The 17,272-nt window shown below is 48.7% G+C and overlaps 1 long non-coding RNA gene across 2 annotated transcripts in view; it reads left to right on the plus strand.

Moving 5' to 3' along the window:
• LOC135322905 (uncharacterized) overlaps window positions 1–17,272 on the plus strand; it is a 91,408-nt gene that overhangs the window by 46,400 nt on the left and 27,736 nt on the right. For both annotated transcript variants that reach the window (XR_010383949.1, XR_010383950.1), the window contains exon 2: window positions 3,472–3,620. This is a non-coding gene — a long non-coding RNA (uncharacterized LOC135322905). The remainder of the gene's footprint in view (window positions 1–3,471; window positions 3,621–17,272) is intronic.

Here is a 17,272-nt window from a genome sequence, read left to right on the forward strand (position 1 = left end):
AATGTCTTGACTTTTCCTTGTCCTGAAGGATGATTTCACCAGATACAGAATTTGAGGTTGACAGTTCTATTCTTTCAGTGCTTGAAAAGGGTCATGCAAGTTTCTTCTGGGCTCCATGGTTCCTAATAAATTCCTATCATCTAAACTATCTCCCCCATAGGCAAAGTGTCTTTCCTCTCTCACTATTTTTAATTTCTGAAATTGTCTTTAGTTTATTGAAATCCTTTGTGATGTGTCTTAGTGTAGATTTCTTTAGGTTTATCCTATTTGAGATTCACTCAGGTTCTTAAATCTCTAGGTTTATATCATTGGCCAAATTTGGGAAATTTTAAGTCATGATTTCTTTTTCACTCCTTTCCTAGGATTCTGATAACATGAATGTTAAATCTTTTGTTATCGTCCTATAAGTTCCTGAAGGTCATTTTTTCCCTGTCTTCTCTCTTCTTCAGATTGTACAATTTCTATTGTTCTATCTTCAAGTTCACTGCTCATTACCTCTGTACTTTCAATTTTGCTGTTAATTAAGTGCATTCACTATGTTAAAATGATTTTCTTATTGCATTTTTCAGTTCTAAAATTTTCCATTTGGTTCTATTTTATATGTCCTATTTCTTTCCTGTTCTTTCTATTTTAAAAAATTTGTTTCAAGTTAGTTTGCAATTGCTTGTTGAAAGATTTTTATGATGACTGTTTTAAAATTTGTCAGATAATTCCAACAGCTGTGTCTTGGTGTTGGCATCTGCTGATTGTCTTTTCTCACTTAGGTTGAGATTTTCCTGGTTCTTGGTATGATGAATGGTTTTCACTTATATTCTGGACATTTTGGGGATTGTGTTATGAAATGATGGATTTTATGTAAATCTCCTGATAGTGTGCCAGCCAGGGAAGGGGAGTGTCACTTCATTATTGCCAGGTAAATGAGAGCCTAGGTTCCTTACCCAAACTTTGACACCCCAGCGGAGAGGGATGGCTTTTTACTGGTAGGCAGAGGTGGGATTTCGGGTTCCCTGCCAGGGCTCCACTGATACCAGCTGGTCTGGGAGGGGTAGGGGTGCCTTGTTACTGCTCCCCACATAGCCTCCACTGACACTGGAGCTGAAGGAAGCTTTATGAATGCTGGATAGCAATGAAAGTCTTGACTTCAGCTCAGTCTCCTCTATTGTCACTGTAGGAAGGAGGGTAGGGGCTTCCTCATTACCACTAGGTAGAGGTAAAAGTCCAGGATCTCCATGCAGCCTCCATTGACACCATGATGTGGTGGGGGAGAGCATGTTACCACCTGACAGGCATGGAAGTCCTGGCTCTCCCCTGGTCTTCTCTGATACCATTTTGGTGGAGGTGGGGGTGGAGTGGAGGGGTGCCTTCTTATAGCCTGATGAGGGTGAAACTGTAGGCTCCCCACTTAGCCTTTGCTGATGGGGTTGGGGGAACGGGGCCATGTGTTTTTGGTAGTACTTGGACAAAGTTGGGTGGTTGTTGTTTAGAAATTTTCTGTGGGCTAAGTTCTTAGTCTTTCCTGGTCCTTTGGCTAGGGAGAGCAAGATTTCTTGTTTTTTTTTAAAAAAAAACCTGCTCTCAATGGCATTTCCAGGTTGCTGGCTTCTCCAGCACCCAGTCTGAGATATATAAGACAGAAGGAAAACTCAAAGAACCCACCATCATGTCGTTGCTTAGGTCCCTAGCCAGTCTGCCTTCTTCTCTCCACCTTTCAGGGCCGATTTAGTCTTGTTTTTAGACAAAGCATCCAAGGCTTTTAGCTGTACTTAGCAGGAGGATTAGGGAGAAATGCATCTACTTCACCTGGGTTTAGAACCAGACGTCAGCTTGGCTCTCTTTAGGTTTTTAAAAAAATAAGTGGATCTATTTTGTCTACTCGGTTAGAAAGAAAAACAAGCCTTGGGTAGAAAGTGAAAACAGATAAACCAGTTAAATATAATTTGGCATCTGTAGGATGAAACAAAGTAAATACCTGATTGTTTGCAGGGTTTGATCAGAGAAGCACGCTATGGTTGGCACACCCTCGGCTTTAGGGCTATCACCAGGAGAGCAGAGCAGCCCAGCACACCCACCACTGCACGTGTGATAATGATGTAATGATAGGAGGTGCTGAGTGGACAAGCTAATTTACACCTAGAAGAGGGCAGCCCTATGCTACCACCCAGGGGGAGTACAGACAACCCTGAGGAATGCACCTTCCCTGGAGTTGGCTTGGGGGAAGTCTGAGTGGAATAGAGGAGGTGGGTGAGGAGTTGGGCATTTTGGATAAATGTGCAAATCCAAACATGTGGGTGAGAATGTGGAGGAATGCAGGTCTTTGTTTCTTCTGCTGACCCTGGTCAGGTCCCTGAGGCCAACAGGTGGATGGTTTATCACTGTTTCTAACAGAGTACCTGGCACATAGTAGGTGCTCATAAATATTTGCTGATGGAATGAGTGGATGAATGAATGAGTGAGGGAATGAGTGTTTATTTGAATCACCTCCCTTATTTCATGAAGTGTTGTGGCTGACTAGAGATTCCCCACTGATGGGGGAAAATTGGAAGCTTATTGTCCTGGGGGTCTGGGTAACCGGCCTGTGGGGAATCCACAAGGTACATAGGTTTTCATGCTTACGGGGTAGGCCAGCTGAGAGGGAAGGGGAGATCAGGGAGCTGACATTTCGTACACCCACTGACTTACTCATTCGTACTCGTCCACGTTGGGGCCAGATGTTGCAGGTTTCCATGGCCAGAGGGGCAGGCCCGTGAGAAGGGAGAAGTGGGCAGAGGGTTAACATTTTATTCCTTCATCCATTCATCTACCTACCCATCCTTCCACCCACCCATCCACCCACCCATCCATCCACCCATCCATTTATCCACCCAGGATTGGGGCCATACTGTTAATGGTCATTAAATGCCAGCTTAGGACTTTAGACTGAGAGCTATTTTTTGTGACAGCTGTCAAGGAGGGGAAGTTAATTGGCATGAACAGCCCAAGTGCATGTTGGAAGCTAATTAGGGCTTAAGCAGGGATAGTCTGTGGATCCTGAAGTAAGTGGAGCCTAGCATTTCAGGAAGGGACCTTTTCATTCCTCATGTCAGTTTTAGAGAGAGATGGGGACCAGATGGGACACAGCTACTCTCGTAAACAAAACACCTGGGTTGTGTACTTATTAACCAGCTTTACGAAATCTCGAGTATAGGGCAGCAGATGGAATGATCTGGATTGGCTGTTCTCAAAAATTCTTGAAAGCGAGAGTACCTAGTTAGGCTTTCTGGCATCCTTGTTGGGTTCAAGACTGAGTAACACATTACTTTTTATGAATAATCCGGAAGAGGGTGACTTTCAAATGCTCCTGCCTTTCAGTAGAGACCACAAGTATCTCCTCAAGGTCAAAGCCAAGACTGGGACTGCGAGAGGGGCCAGGTCTCTTGGAGGAACCATCACCGTTCATTTTATCTCTGCCTTTGTACTCCCCCTTCTCCACAGGCTGTGCTTGGTTTCTCTCTGTGCTCAGTGTCTGAAACATGGAAGATGCCAATACTGCTTACAGAATGAGTGGACGAATTAGTCTCCATTAGTCAACTCGTATTTGTTGAGTTCCTGCTATGCACCAGGGATTTTCCTAGGAGCTGAAGGTACAGTAGACAAGATTAATGTTTAATGCCCAATGTATTTAAAACACACAAGTGCATCCTACAGCTTATAGCCCATACACTGCTGCCATTGTTTCCCGAGGGCCTGTGCCAGGTGGTGCTTGCAGTTGCTGATGGGTGAAGGTGTCTCGGAGTCAAGGCCTGATGGTTGTTCCTGGGGAAAAAGGGTGAAGAGAGGGCAGTACTTACTGAGGAGTCAAAATTGGTGGAAAATCGTAAGGGCTATTTGTTGAGCATGTTGTGTGCCAATATATAGGTTATCTCTCTGAGGTTTCCACCCCAGGAAGTAGACCCTTTTATTTGCTCTGCTTTACAGGGGAGGAATTGAGGCCCCAACAGCCACTGTGACTCACTGAAGGCCATGTGGGAGAGGGTGGTAGAACCAGGATTGAATCTAGGTCTATTTGGTTCCAAAGGTCAGGTTCTTACCCACTTGGCTCAACTGCCAGGGAGAGTGGAAGACGGTGGCAATAGGGGTCCTCAGGAGCTGATGCCTGGCCATGGAAGACTTTGGAGGGCAATTTGGCCCTACCTCTTGTTCTTGAGTGTGATGCAGTTATGGCTGACTTCAGGCAGAACCCCCAGACCAGCCTCCCTGTTGCTGGCCCACTGAGATGACCATTCTTCAATGCAAATCATGTCTGCCCATGCCCAGTATGGATCCTATATGCTTACACAAATCACTAACTAAAAATTACATATTGTTGAAGTTTCTAAACGTCACCTGCCACGCATCACCTGTAGCTGCAGGAGGAGGTGCTGAGTGCCTGGGGGGAAGCTGTTTACGTGCTCTCAGCCCCGCTGGGTGTACTGGGGCTCTGATAGGTAGAGTAATTCTGTAACTCAGCCACAAGTGGTAGGAGGGAGAACCTGGTTCTGCAGCAGCTTCAAGGGTTGACTATTTGTCCAAATCTACATTGATTTCTCCCCACATCTAGAGGCCAATCTAGAAACTAGAGAGGATTATTACAATAAAACAACAGTCATAAGCAACTCTCATCGGACACTTTCTATAGCCCAGAAGCTTAATTTTACCACTTTTAGAAGTAGGGACTTTGTCATCTCCATTTTTTGAAGGTGGAAACAGGCCCCTAGATGTTAAGCAACTCACTTAAGGTCACCTTGCTAGCAATTGGTGGAGAGGATCACAAACCTAACTCTGATTGACTTAAATGTCTGGCTCTTAGCTGTGGTGTTGCCCTGCCCCCACCTGCCTCCTCCCTCTGAGACCCAACAAGGGGGCTTCCTTGGTGGGGGGGAGGCCAGCAGCAGTAGGCTCAGAGAGAATCCATGAGAACAAAGCCAGGCGCCAACTTACCACGTGTGCAAAGGTCTCTGAGGACCTGTCTATTTGTGTGTTCACATGTGGGTCCTTATGTGTGTCCTTGAGATTTTGTACAAGCCCAAGTGCTTGAAGATGCGCTGTGTGTTCTGCATACGTTTGCATCCTCGCATGTGTGTTTGCGAGTGTGTGACTGGGCGCTTTTGTGTTTTTGTTCGCAAGTATCAACGTATATGTGTGTGTGTTCATGCTAATGTGCATTAAATGTGTCTAATTTTTATTGGGTGCTCACTATGTTCCAGGCACGATTCTAAGTGCTTTATGAATATCAACTAGTTTCGTCCTCACAACAATCTTGTGTGGCAGATATTACTATCCCCAAATCACAGATGAGGAAATTGAGGTACAGGGAGGGTAGTGAGTTGCTCAAACATCTCTTCTTGTGAATATGAACCTGTTTTCTTCCTTTATGCTGCCTTCCCTCATTTCCGGTCCAGGTGGCTTAGGTATTGGTCCCTCACCTTCCCAACACCTGAGTTGGACATGGAACCCAGGTGTGGCGATCAGAGTCACTGAGGTTGGTTCAAGCATCTGAACCAAGCGGCTCATGAGAAGCATCTGGGCGGAGTTCAGTGTTACTGAAAGCGTGGTCTGCAGATGGCAGCACCACACTCCTGGGCCCCAGTCCAAAATTCCTGAATCAGGAATCTGCTTTCACAAGCCCTCCAGGTGACCCTTGTGCACTTAAGAATTTGGGACTTGAAGCCAAACTGCCTGGCTAGGGGTTAGAATTCCAGCTCTGCCATTCATCAGCTATGGACAAGTTATATAAACTTTCCATGCCTCAGTCTCCTCATCTGTGAAATGGAAATAGTAGTCCCGACATTTTTGAGGACCAAATAGGTCAATACACACAAAGTGCCTAGTGCCCTGGCATGTGACTAGTTGCTGGAGGGTTTACTGTCACTGTTATTGCTCAGGAACAGGCATGAGGGGACCCAGTCCTGCCCAGTGAGCATCAGCCCTGAGACTTTCGCTGACACCGTCAGGAAAAGTCTCCTTCCGCTGAGATAGGATGTAAGCCCCGAGCTGCTTGCAAAAGCGCACCACCCCTAGGGGGAGAGCCTGCCTTGGGATAAAGCAGCAAAGAAGAAATCAAAAGGGAGAGGGGCCCTGCGGACATTTTTGGAGCACCTGGTCCATGCCCAGTTTTGTGAGTAAACACATTTCATTTTGGCCTTAGCCACTTGGAGCTGGACTCCTATCCCTCACGTATGAAAGACTCACACCGAATGCCTGATCTGACCCAAACAGTTTACAAAGAAGTGAGTCCAAGGCCGGACAGTGAGTTGGGGTCGTGGTTGAATGTCTGACCCCCAATGTGGCCTCTTCCTGGCTGTCCTGTCCCAGCAAGGCGACTCCAGGACTCACCTACCAGCCCTCAACTGCCAGTCCTCTCTCTGGGCAGCTGAAGGCTGACCCTGCCTTCATCAAATCTCCCCAGCCTCCTTTAACTGCCTCCATCTGACCTCTCCCTGTGTCTCCCGGCCTCCTCAGCTCACCCCAACTTGCCCTGGTGTCCCCATGGTTCTGGGCTTTTCCCTCATCCCAGGGCTCTCCTGATTTCCCATCCTCTCTGAATCGCCCTCCTTCCATCATCTCCCAGTCTCAGGCAGCAGCCTCACACCTGTCTCCCCCTCCTCCCTCCCTTTCTCCAGGTGGCCCACTGCCAGTCGGGTACCAGTTGGGTTGCCATGGGAACCGCTGAACTGCTTAGGAAGCTGCCATAGATCTAATCATGGCTGTGAGGTTTCAAGGAACAGCTCAGTTTCTGGACGAAAGATGGTGCTGACAGCCGATTAGACTGATGCTGAGGGGTGAGACGAGGGGGAGCAGGAGCCCCAGAAAATGCCAGCCAAGGCACGGCCAGGCCCCCGAGGCACCTGGGGGCAGGAGGCCAGATCCACCCAGCCCAAACTGCACTGTCTGCTGCCTCACTGGCACTCTCAGACCTTCTAGGACTTTCCTGAAGAGATCACTAATGCTCCATTTATCCCCTCCTCCTCCTGTCACTCATACTCATTCATTCATGCATTCATTCACTCACCAAATGGCTCCCCTCTTTCAGTCATGTGTTCCCAAGTCCTTTCCAGAACAGAGGGAAAAGACAGATCCCTCCATGGGAACCTTCCCCCAGCAGACCAGGCTCTGCTGGAGGGCATCTGGGGGCTGTGGGGGACCCAAGGAGGGCAGGAGGTCCATGCTGGGGGGGGGGTCAGTAAGGGGACTAAAGGTGGTCTTCACAGGGGATCTTTGAGCTGAGTCTCAAGGAGGGACAAGAGTGTGTCAGCTAAGCAAAAGGGAAGGTTTTTTCTGGACCCACCAGTTCTGTCTCTGAAGATGGGCCATGGAATGTGTTTCTGAGTATGCTTGAGCAAGGCCACGGGGAGCCACCACCTCCTGCTGGGTGGTCCCTTCAGAGCAGACCTTTCTTACAGCCGTGCCGAGGAGGGGTGGGCGGGGGAGACCCCACTCCTGAAAAAAGCCTGAAGTCCCCAGGGGACTTGGGGTTGGTGGTCTATGTCTTGGGAGGGCAGGAGGGTGGGGGATTATACGGGGGAGATGGTCTCACCTGCTAACACCCCTGGTCCCTTTGGTTGTGCAGCCAACGGGGCAGCATCAGAACTCTATGGCCAGAAGGGCCTGCCAGCTCGGTCTAGTCGTAGATGGCTCCCCCTGGTACCAGGCTGTTGTTTCTCTCATCCAAGCCAGAAACTGTGTTTGCACATAATTTGCATATATTTGCATGTGGTGAAAGCTGGGCCCAGCCTAACATGGGAAAACACATTTTTCTCACTAGGGTGCTTGCAGCCTGAATTAGAGCTCCCAGTGCACAGAGACCAGGCCTATAAAATCCTTCCCTCCTTTGGCCCTTGAGCCTCCTCTAGGACACCCCTTCCTGCACTCCTCCCCGCACTGCAGAAGGTGTCAGCAGGCGGAAGGTGTCCCAGTCAGGGAGCCTGGATTCTCCTGGTCCAGGCTCAGCTATATACTTGCTGTGATTTGACAAATCACTTTTCCTCTCAATGTCTCCACCTGCCTTTGTACTAGTCTGGATTTACAGAAGATCAGGAAGTGGAGGGTGTGTCCCTGAAGAGGTATCACGCCATTCATTCATTCATTCATTTAATTCTATTCATTGTGTGCTTACAAGGTACCAGTGCCCTCTGTTCTGGAATGAACAATACCAGCCATGATCCCTGCCTTTGGGGAGTTTCAAAGAGACTGGCATTAATCAAATGAACACACAAATAAATATACAGTTGCAACTGCAAAAAGTGCTACACAGAGACAAGCAGTGCTTTCTGGGAGCCCAGAATTAGACTGGAAAGTCACAGAAGACTTCCTAGAGGAAGTGTCCTTCAGCTGAGCTGATAAGTATAAGATGTTTTGTAGGTAAAGAGGGGCTAGAAGAGCCTTCCGGGGAGAAGAAAAAGCATGTGCAAAGGCCCTGCTGTGGGAAGGAGCAGAGTGAGTTTACAGAAGGGAGAGGAAGGTACTTTGTCTGAATGAGAGGATCTGAATTGAAAATAGATGGAAAGGTGAGGCCAACCCCAGAGGACCTTTTTGACCCATTAAGGATGGTTGTCTTTAAAGCAGTGATGCCTTTATTCTAACAGCAATGGAAGCCATTAAGCAAGGAAGTGACATAATCAGGTTTGCATTTTACAAAGATGGCCTGGACTATGGTGTGAAGACCGGGTGGAATGAAAGCAGGAACAGCTGTCAGGAGGCTGTGGGATTGTCTAGGAGAGAGGAAGCAAGGGCTTGGGTTAGGTCCTGCAGGTGGGGATGGAGGGAAGGGGAAGACACTGTGAGATCATCAGGCAGTGACACAGACAAGGCTCGGTATAGATGGAATATAGGGGGCTGATGCGTATGTGTTGGGGGACAATGACCTCTAGATTTCCACACAGCCTTTGAGCCATTCATTGACTAAAGAAGTAAATATGGGGCTGGGGGAAGCCCAGGTTTGGGGATAAAGAGCAGGAATTGAGTTCTGATCTCGTTGAGTTCTCATTGCCTTTGAGGCATCCTAGTGGCAGGGGGGCAGAGGGTCTGGAGCTCAGGGGAGAGGTGGATAGGGTGCTGTGTCTTCCCAGCCCCCAGCCTCAGGAAGGGGGCCTCCTCAGGAGCCCCTCTGCATCTAGTATTTTCCTGAAACAGCCAACCTCAACCTCAGCCAACCTTAGATTCGTATTTTAGGCTTAACGTCTAATCCCAGCGTAGGCAGAACACTGGGGAATGTGATAAGCATCTTCCCACACTATGGGTATTAAACTTGCACCTTCCCTGTATGGGGATGGTATTTTCTGAACCTCAAGTCGGCCCCGGCAAAGGAATTCCAGGCTGGTTCCAGGAGTGATGCACATCCTGGGGAACATGGTTTAGATGCAAAAGCTTTACAATTCCTGGAATCTTTTGATGGTTTGTGGGGATGAGGGGACAGAATATTTGAAATTAGGACAATCTCAGAAAATTGAGGCTGTGTGGTGTCCTCTGGAAGGCAAAGAAGGGGAAAGGAAGGGAAAGGAAACAGAGGACCTGGTATTTAGGAATGTCTACTGAATGCCAGACCTTAGGCTAGTTTTTTTTTTCCTTTTTAATAGTATCATACTATTTACTTCTCACAAAAGTGAGGTGGGTATTAATCAACCCATTTTACAGATGAGAAAACCGAAACTCAGAGAGGTTAGAGAACTTGCCCCAAGTTACACAGAGAGTATGGGCTGGAGCTGGAATTCTAACCCAGGCTCGAGCCCTTTCAACCACATCGGCCACCTCTGAAAGTGGAGTTTTAATCTGGAGCCCAGGAGGGATTTGGCTGTCTTGAGGACCAGGTGCCAGGAGGAAAAAAAAATCGCACTTCGATCCTGTTCTTTCCAGCAGCAGCCCAGAGCTCAGCTGTCTGGGGATCCCGACGGCTCTGCTCTTGGTCCAGTAGTCTGCCTGGGGCTGTCACTCCTCGCTTAGCAGTCTCACTCCCCCTTTGCCTACAAGAACTTTCCACCCGACACCCTTGCTCTTCTCACTGTCCCCTGGGAATGCCCTGTGCTTTCTCACCTCCACGCCGTTGTCCCGCCATGTCTCCTTTTAGAACGCCTCCTTTAGTCTGCCCAAGCCCTGCCCGTCATGTCCCAGCGCCTGGCACATTCCTCCTCGTTCTTCATGACCCAGCTCTCCGGCCCCCTCTGAACCCTCCCTGATCCTCTGCACAGAGCTGAGATCTTCCTTCTTCTGGGCCAGGGGTTGCCTAAGAGCCCAAAGGCCAGGTTCAAATCCTGACTCCTCCACTTAGGAGCTCTGTGACTTAGGGCAAGGTACTCAAGCTCTGGGTCCCAGTCTGCTCCTCTGTAAAGTGGAGATCTTAGCAGTCCTGAATTCACAGGCTCATGGGCTTGGCACGCAGAGAGCCCTCAGTGAGAGGCGGTCATTGTATGGCCCACTCTTTTGTATTTATTTACTTGTCTATCTTCTCCACCTGGCTGGGAGCTTCCTGAGGACAGAGCCACTCCCCCAACCCCACCCTTTTTTAAAGTATTGCCAGGACCTACCCTAGGCCTGATACATAGTAGGTGTTCAGTGGACATTTGTTGAATGAATGGGCAAATGCTAGTGCCTTTTTCTATATATCTTGCTTCCCTTCCCTGCACCTGGCTTTTTAAGGTAACAGTGGGGTTTCATGCTCAGTGGTAGCCTTCACAGAGCCCAGCCTACACACAGGAGGAACTCAGCAAAGGTCTGTGCTTTATTTCCTAATGAGCCCTTTCGCAGATGCACGGAACCCAGCCTCTGACCCACACATCCAGCAGCCGTCCTCTGGGGTGTAATGGATATGAATTTCTTACTGCCCACGTGTCTCGCCTTCCCCGCCGAGCACTATATTAAATGGCTGTTCAGGAGCTCAAATAAACAAATATTCCTTTCAAAATTATTACATTCACCTTTTGTTGGCAGAACATGCCATAGGAAACATCCCAACCCCATGTGTGGGCGTCTGCTTTCTGCTTCTGCCTCAATGGCAGTGCTTGAGGCCAAAAGGCCTTGTCAGGGTTCCAAGTGCCTGCTATGCCAAGCATTGGCTGGACTCGGGGCCAGTGGGGTAGCTGATTCTGCGTTAACCTGAGCTGACCTAGGCAAGGCTGTCATCATCATCATACTGTTATTGTCTTCACCACTGACACCACCACCACCATCAACACAGCCACCACCACTGATTGCCACCATCACCACCACCATTATCACTATTGCCATCAACACTGTCACAATTACTAATACTATGAATTATCAACTTTTATTGAGAGTTTCTCTGTGATAGACATAGAGCTAAGCACCTTACGTGCATAATTTTATTTAATCCTCAAAATGACCCTGCAGATAGGTATATTTTTTATTTTCATGTTACAGATGAAAAAACTGAAGCTCAGAGAGTTTAAGAAACTTGCCTGACATCACACAGCCAGCAGGTTAAGAAGTCAGTTTTTTTTTTTTAAACTCAAGTCATCAGGCATTTAATGAATGTCCATTGGCACATAGGATACTATTACCAGGGACACAAAAATAATTGTGCTTCCTGACTACAGGGTATCTTTACCCTCTGAGATTGGACCCATATAATTAATACAAAGGTGTGTCTAGAGAACACAGGCAAACTACCCTGATGGCCATGGGAAAGAAACATCCCAGGGCGTGGGAAATAACTCAGCAGTAAAGTGTGTGCTTAGCATGCATGAGGTCCTGGGTTCAATCCTCAGTACCTCCATTAAAAAAATAATAATAATAAAATAAAATTTAAAAAAAGAAAGAAAGATCCCATGTGGTTAAGACCTATACCTAGAGGTACTGCTATACTATGTATGTTTTGATAAAAGCTGTCCTAGGCTTTTTGGTCACTTGAAAGCCTTGTGCTCTTTATGACTGCCCTAATGGTATGGCCAACTCAAGGAAAGACTTGGCTGTCTCTCTAACTCCATGTGTCAAAGCCCTGGGCCAGTTGCTCTTGCTGTTCTAGGTTTACCAGGACCCCATCTTGGTCTCCAGGTGGAAGGGAGTTTAGTAGCCTTCTCGTAGGTGGAGAAAACAGAAACTCTGAGAAGGGAAGGAACTTAATGAAGGCTCAGAGGAAATTAATTTTTCTGTCAATTTCCCTGAAAGCGCAGACATTCTGTGAGGACTGGTTGGACTCTAAGTTCATCAAGGATGAAAAGGAGAAGCACTCACTTTAGGACTGCCTTTGCTCTGCTGGTTTATGCAGTAAGTGGTGGGGGAGGGGCTCCTCCCTAAGTCCCTTCCAAAGGGACCTCAGGACATGCTGGTTGAGCCTGAGGGGAGAGGGCTGACGGCTCTTGGTCTACTAGTCCTTCAGGGCTTCATATTCCCCATGGCTGGCCAGAATCCTTCCTTTGGAGAAGGAAGATTCCAGAGCTTATGGTGGAGTCTCCAGATCCCTCATCAGAAAGGTGGGTGAGCAGCACTTCAATTCAGACCTCCTTCCTGGAGGAGCAGCCTGGCTCCTTCTCCCCAGAGGCTGGGGCAGGCCAAAGAGAGAGTTGAAGGGATTTAAAGATCTGAGTGATTAACATATTCCCTGCCCCTTCCCCTTTGTTATGCTCTCAAGAGACTACAGTTAAGCCTTCAAGTTGCCTTTTGATGATTTCTGGGTCTAAGACTAATGTTTCTTTGTGACTCATGCTGAGCTTGACCTGAAGGAGGAGGCAGGATGGCCTGGCTTGAAGAGGGTCACATTTGGTTCCTTCATTTGCTCAGACAACAAATACTTTTTGACCTCCCATGAAGTGTCAGGCATTGTACTGGGAATGGGAGTCTAGCAGTGAGGACCAAGTAGAAGTGGTCCCCACCCTCACGGGGAAGACAGACACGACTCCGATAGTTATGAATGGAAATGTAATTACAACCAGTGTGAAGCTCTACCCCCAAAGCAAGGATGGCTAAGAAAACACAAAACAGGGAACTAGGAGTGGTTTTGGGATTTGGGGCTTCCTTGAGCCGATGAGGACCAGTGGCTATTTTACAGATGGGGAAACTGAGGCACAGAAAGATGGAGTAAATTGTCCAACATATACAGCTAGTAAACAGCAGGGTAGGGATCTGAACCCAGCGCCTCTGGCTTTGGAATCCAGCTTCTGAGCCATTTTACTTCAAACGTTTCTGGTGGATGAATGGGTTTAACAAGGCAAAGATGGGGTGGGCATGGGAGTAAGGGTGAGTTCTGGGCAGCTGGAACAGAGCTGCATGGCTGGTGGTATAAAGAGTGCAGAGCATTCCAGGAGCCAGATGAGGTCCAGTGCAGCTGGGATGATGGGGTGGGTGGCAGGAGGGCAGCAGGGAGATGGGCAGGACCAGATTGCTTGGGACCTAGTAGGAACTTTAGGGTTTGGGTCAGGGTCCTGGTAGAAGTAGCTCCACAGGGCAGGCATTGTGTCTGTTTTCTTCAGCTGTGAATACCCAGCTCTGAGCACACTGCCTGGCACGTAGTGGGAGATGGTGAATGACTGAATAAAGACCACCCCACCCCCATTAGCTTCCTCAGTTCCCACTGTCTGTCAAAATCCCTAGGGATCCTGTGGAAAATATAAATACTGGGGCTCCAGGCCTGGAAAATCCAGTTCAATAATTCCTTTTTTTTTTGTATATATATTTCTATCGAGGTATGGTCAATTTACAGTTTTGTCAATTTCTACTGTACAGCTTAATGCCTCAGTCATGCACGAACATACATATATTCGTTTTCATATTCTTTTCCACCACAGGTTACTACCAGATATTGAATATAGTTCCCTGTGCTATACTGTATGAACTTGTTGTTTATCTATTTTATGTATATTAGTTAGTATCTGCACATCTCGAACTCCCGATTTATCCCTTCCCACCCTCTTCCCACCCTGGTAACCATAAGTTTGTTTTCTATGTCTGTGAGTCTGTTTCTGTTTTGTAAATAAGTTTGCTTGCCTTATTTTTTAGACTCCACATATAAGTGATATCATATGGTATTTTTCTTTCTCTTTCTGGCTTACTTCACTTAGAATGACAGTCTCCAGGTCCACCCACGTTGCTGAAAATGGCATTATTTTATTATTTTTTTTTATGGCTGAGTCCAGTTCAGTAATTCTTGACTGGACCTTCAGATCTGTATTTTCAACAAGCTCCCCAGCTAATTCTGACTTTGCCTGGCTGTCCCCGGGGTGCCACTGGAAGTCAGTAGTTCAGCTTATAATGGGCGGCATGAAGCGGGGGAGCAGCCCTGCAGACTCTTGCTGGGGGACACACCTCGAACTCACTGCCTCTCACTGCAGTCTTTATCTATAACACTATGAAGAGAAACACTCTTGGTAAAGGGTCTTCCATAGACCAGGAGCCCTCTCTCCCTTTGGGAATGCAAATGTCAGCTCCTGGACTGAGCCTGACCACCTGACACTCAAGAACCTGACCTGGACCAGTGTTGACCTTGAGTTTTATGTATCCCTACAAACTCCCTAGAAGTCTGCTGGGAACAAGGAGAGAGAGAAACCAATCAATCACCCACCCAACCAACAATGAGTCAGTCCAGAGACAAGAGGACCAAGAGAGTGGGGTGGAGACCCAGAGAAAAGGTGAAATAAGAGATGGAGAGAGATTGAGGATGGAGATGAGGAGCGAGAAGAGACAGAGGGAGAGACCAGAGAGACTGAGAGGGGAAGAGAACGCACCAAATGGGGATGGGGTGGTTCTGGGAGGATGCTCCTGAGCAATGGCCGTTCTGGGCATTTCACAGCCAGGCAAGAATTTCCCCAGCCATTCTCGGAGGGGCTCTGAGGGGGTCACCAGAAAATGTGAGCATAGCTAACAGGTTGTGAGGGAGGTGGTGGGCAGCCCTCTTCCCCCCTTACCCCACACTCTCCCCTGCCCCAGAGTTGAGGGCTCCAGCTGCTAAAAAAAGGTCCCCCTTCCCTGCAGCTCCACAGACTCAGTCCGGGATTCATTGCTTGCCTGGTTGGGATGGCCCGGCTATTTCCCAGGGCTCTCCTGGACACAGGGGCCACTGCTTCCTGGTTTCCATCACTCTATGGTTTTAGAGCACAAGAGTCAGGTGAGGCTGGAAGTAGCCAGGAAAGGCAGCCACGCCAGTCCCGGTGGAGTCTGGGGCTCCACTTTGTCTTATTCAGAGCTCAAGACCTAAGATGTGGTGGCCCGAGGCCATCTGCATCAGGACAGGCCACTAGGCCATTAGCAGATGAATTGGCAGTCACGTAGGATGCATGGGGGCCCCTATTGGCAAAGATTGAGGCTGATGGGTCAGCCTGTCTCCCCAGCTACTAAATGAGGGCCTGTGACCAGAAGATCATACCTACAGCTATTGCTCTTGAGTTCCTGCTATGTGTCACACTCTTTCGCAGGCCGTCTAGGACCTCATCCTGACCTGGACAGACTCAGCGCTCCAACCTCAACCCCCACTGCTCTCCCCATCACTCTTGGTCTTCAATCTCACCAGTGTCATAGACCCCACGCCCATTGCCCCCTCAGAGCCTTCGCACATGCTGTTCCCCGTCTGCAAAGTGTCCCTCCAGGTCTCTGCATAGCTGGCTCCTTCTTGCCATTCATCTCTTCGGAGAAGCCTTCTATCCACGATCACCCTGTCTCAAGCAGCTTCCCTGTCTCTTGCCCTTATGTTACCCAGTTTTATTTTTTATCAATCTGCTCTCCCTTCCCCCCAGCATGTGCAGACCATTAAAGCAGGGACCTTGTCATCCTTAGATGCTGGGATTATCCCACCCCCACCCTCACGGCCGGCTCAGTGCCTGGTGCACATGGACCCTGTACGTCTATTATCTGAATAAAATGAATGAATGAATGAATGCAGCTCGAGTAGCTGGGGCTTGTTTGCTATTTCATGCAGGTATCAGGAATACCTACTTCCATTAGGTACCGAGGGGGATGTTATTGTCAGCTTGCTACACCTGAGCCCACTGAGGTTCTGAGAGGTTCTGGGTCATACAGCTGGGACCTGGACCCAGGATTCTGCCCCCAAAGCCGTCAGTTCTTCCCTTCCCCCAGGTTGTCCCCTCCTCCACTTTGACAAACCCAGAGGAGATACCGGCAATGAGAAGGTGGGGGTTATTATTTGCATTTAGAGATGGGGAGGTGGTGGCTCAGGGTTAAGTCACAGGCTCCTGGCTGCTGGTACTCAGCACTGCCACCCACAGGCCTTTGGTGGTGATAACCTTCCTGGATGTTCATGGTTCCCACCTTCTGTATCTCTGTGATTCTGGGAAGTGCAGGGCAGGGCTGGGGGGAAGTGGCTGCTGCGTGGTCCACCCACCGCCTACTGCAGCTGGCTCCTGGAGGTGCCAGGGGAGGATGCCCTGCCTGAAGGAGATGCTGGGGCATGGGAGAGAGCACGGCCCTTCAAAACTATCTGGTACACCAGAAATTGACACAACATTGTAAACCGACTATACTTAAATTAAAAAAAAAAAAAATGAAGGTGGGGCATTTGGGCTTACTTTTCAGCCAGACCCTGCACGATGCTCTGAATGGGGAGAGGGCAATGTCCTGACCTGCTTTCTCCCCAGGGGGACAGAACAGCATGAAGCCTCTTGCCTACAGGGCAGCAGAGAAGTACCTCGTGTGCCCTGAGGCTGCAGAGCAGGCTTCATCAGTCACCTGTTGGGGGTAGCTGGCAGCTTTGAGAACCACTAAGCTGAGGTGTATCACGGTCAAGAGGCAAGATCATGGCCTTTAGAATCACCCAGGTCTGGATTCAAGTCCCAGCTCTACCATTTATTGGCTGTGTCACAGAATGCTCTGAGCCTCAGTTTCCTTGTTGTAAAAGGGAAAGAAAGTGCGGTGCTGACACCTCTTCCTTGCCAGCTTCTGTCTGCCTGTCATCAGCAGAGATCTTCAATTGCCTTCGGCTGCCACAAAATATTCATTGTTCTCTTGTCTGCTGTGCTCTGTCTCTCCCTGCCTCTTAGGTGCCAAAAATGGTGGAATTATCAAAGGTAAAACATGTCTGTCACCAGGCATGGTGGGTGGGGTGCTGCTACCGGCTGATTCATTGAAAGATGCTCCTCTCCCTGGGCTCAGGGTGCAAGACTGACTCAGATTCGACTGTCTACCTTAGGGGACCCAGGGAAGGTGGCAAAGGCTATGAAAAAGGACAGTCCTTGAGGCTGGAGAATTTCTTTTAGAGCAACTTGGATGGAGACTCCTTGGCCAGGGGGCAGATTCCAATCCACAGGGCTGGAGGGGGCTGGGGAGTGGTCCAACTTGCAGCGAGGGTCTGGGGGAGTGT

The sequence above is a fragment of the Camelus dromedarius genome, chromosome 14, assembly GCF_036321535.1.
Source record: "Camelus dromedarius isolate mCamDro1 chromosome 14, mCamDro1.pat, whole genome shotgun sequence".
NCBI classification, from domain to species: domain Eukaryota; kingdom Metazoa; phylum Chordata; class Mammalia; order Artiodactyla; family Camelidae; genus Camelus; species Camelus dromedarius.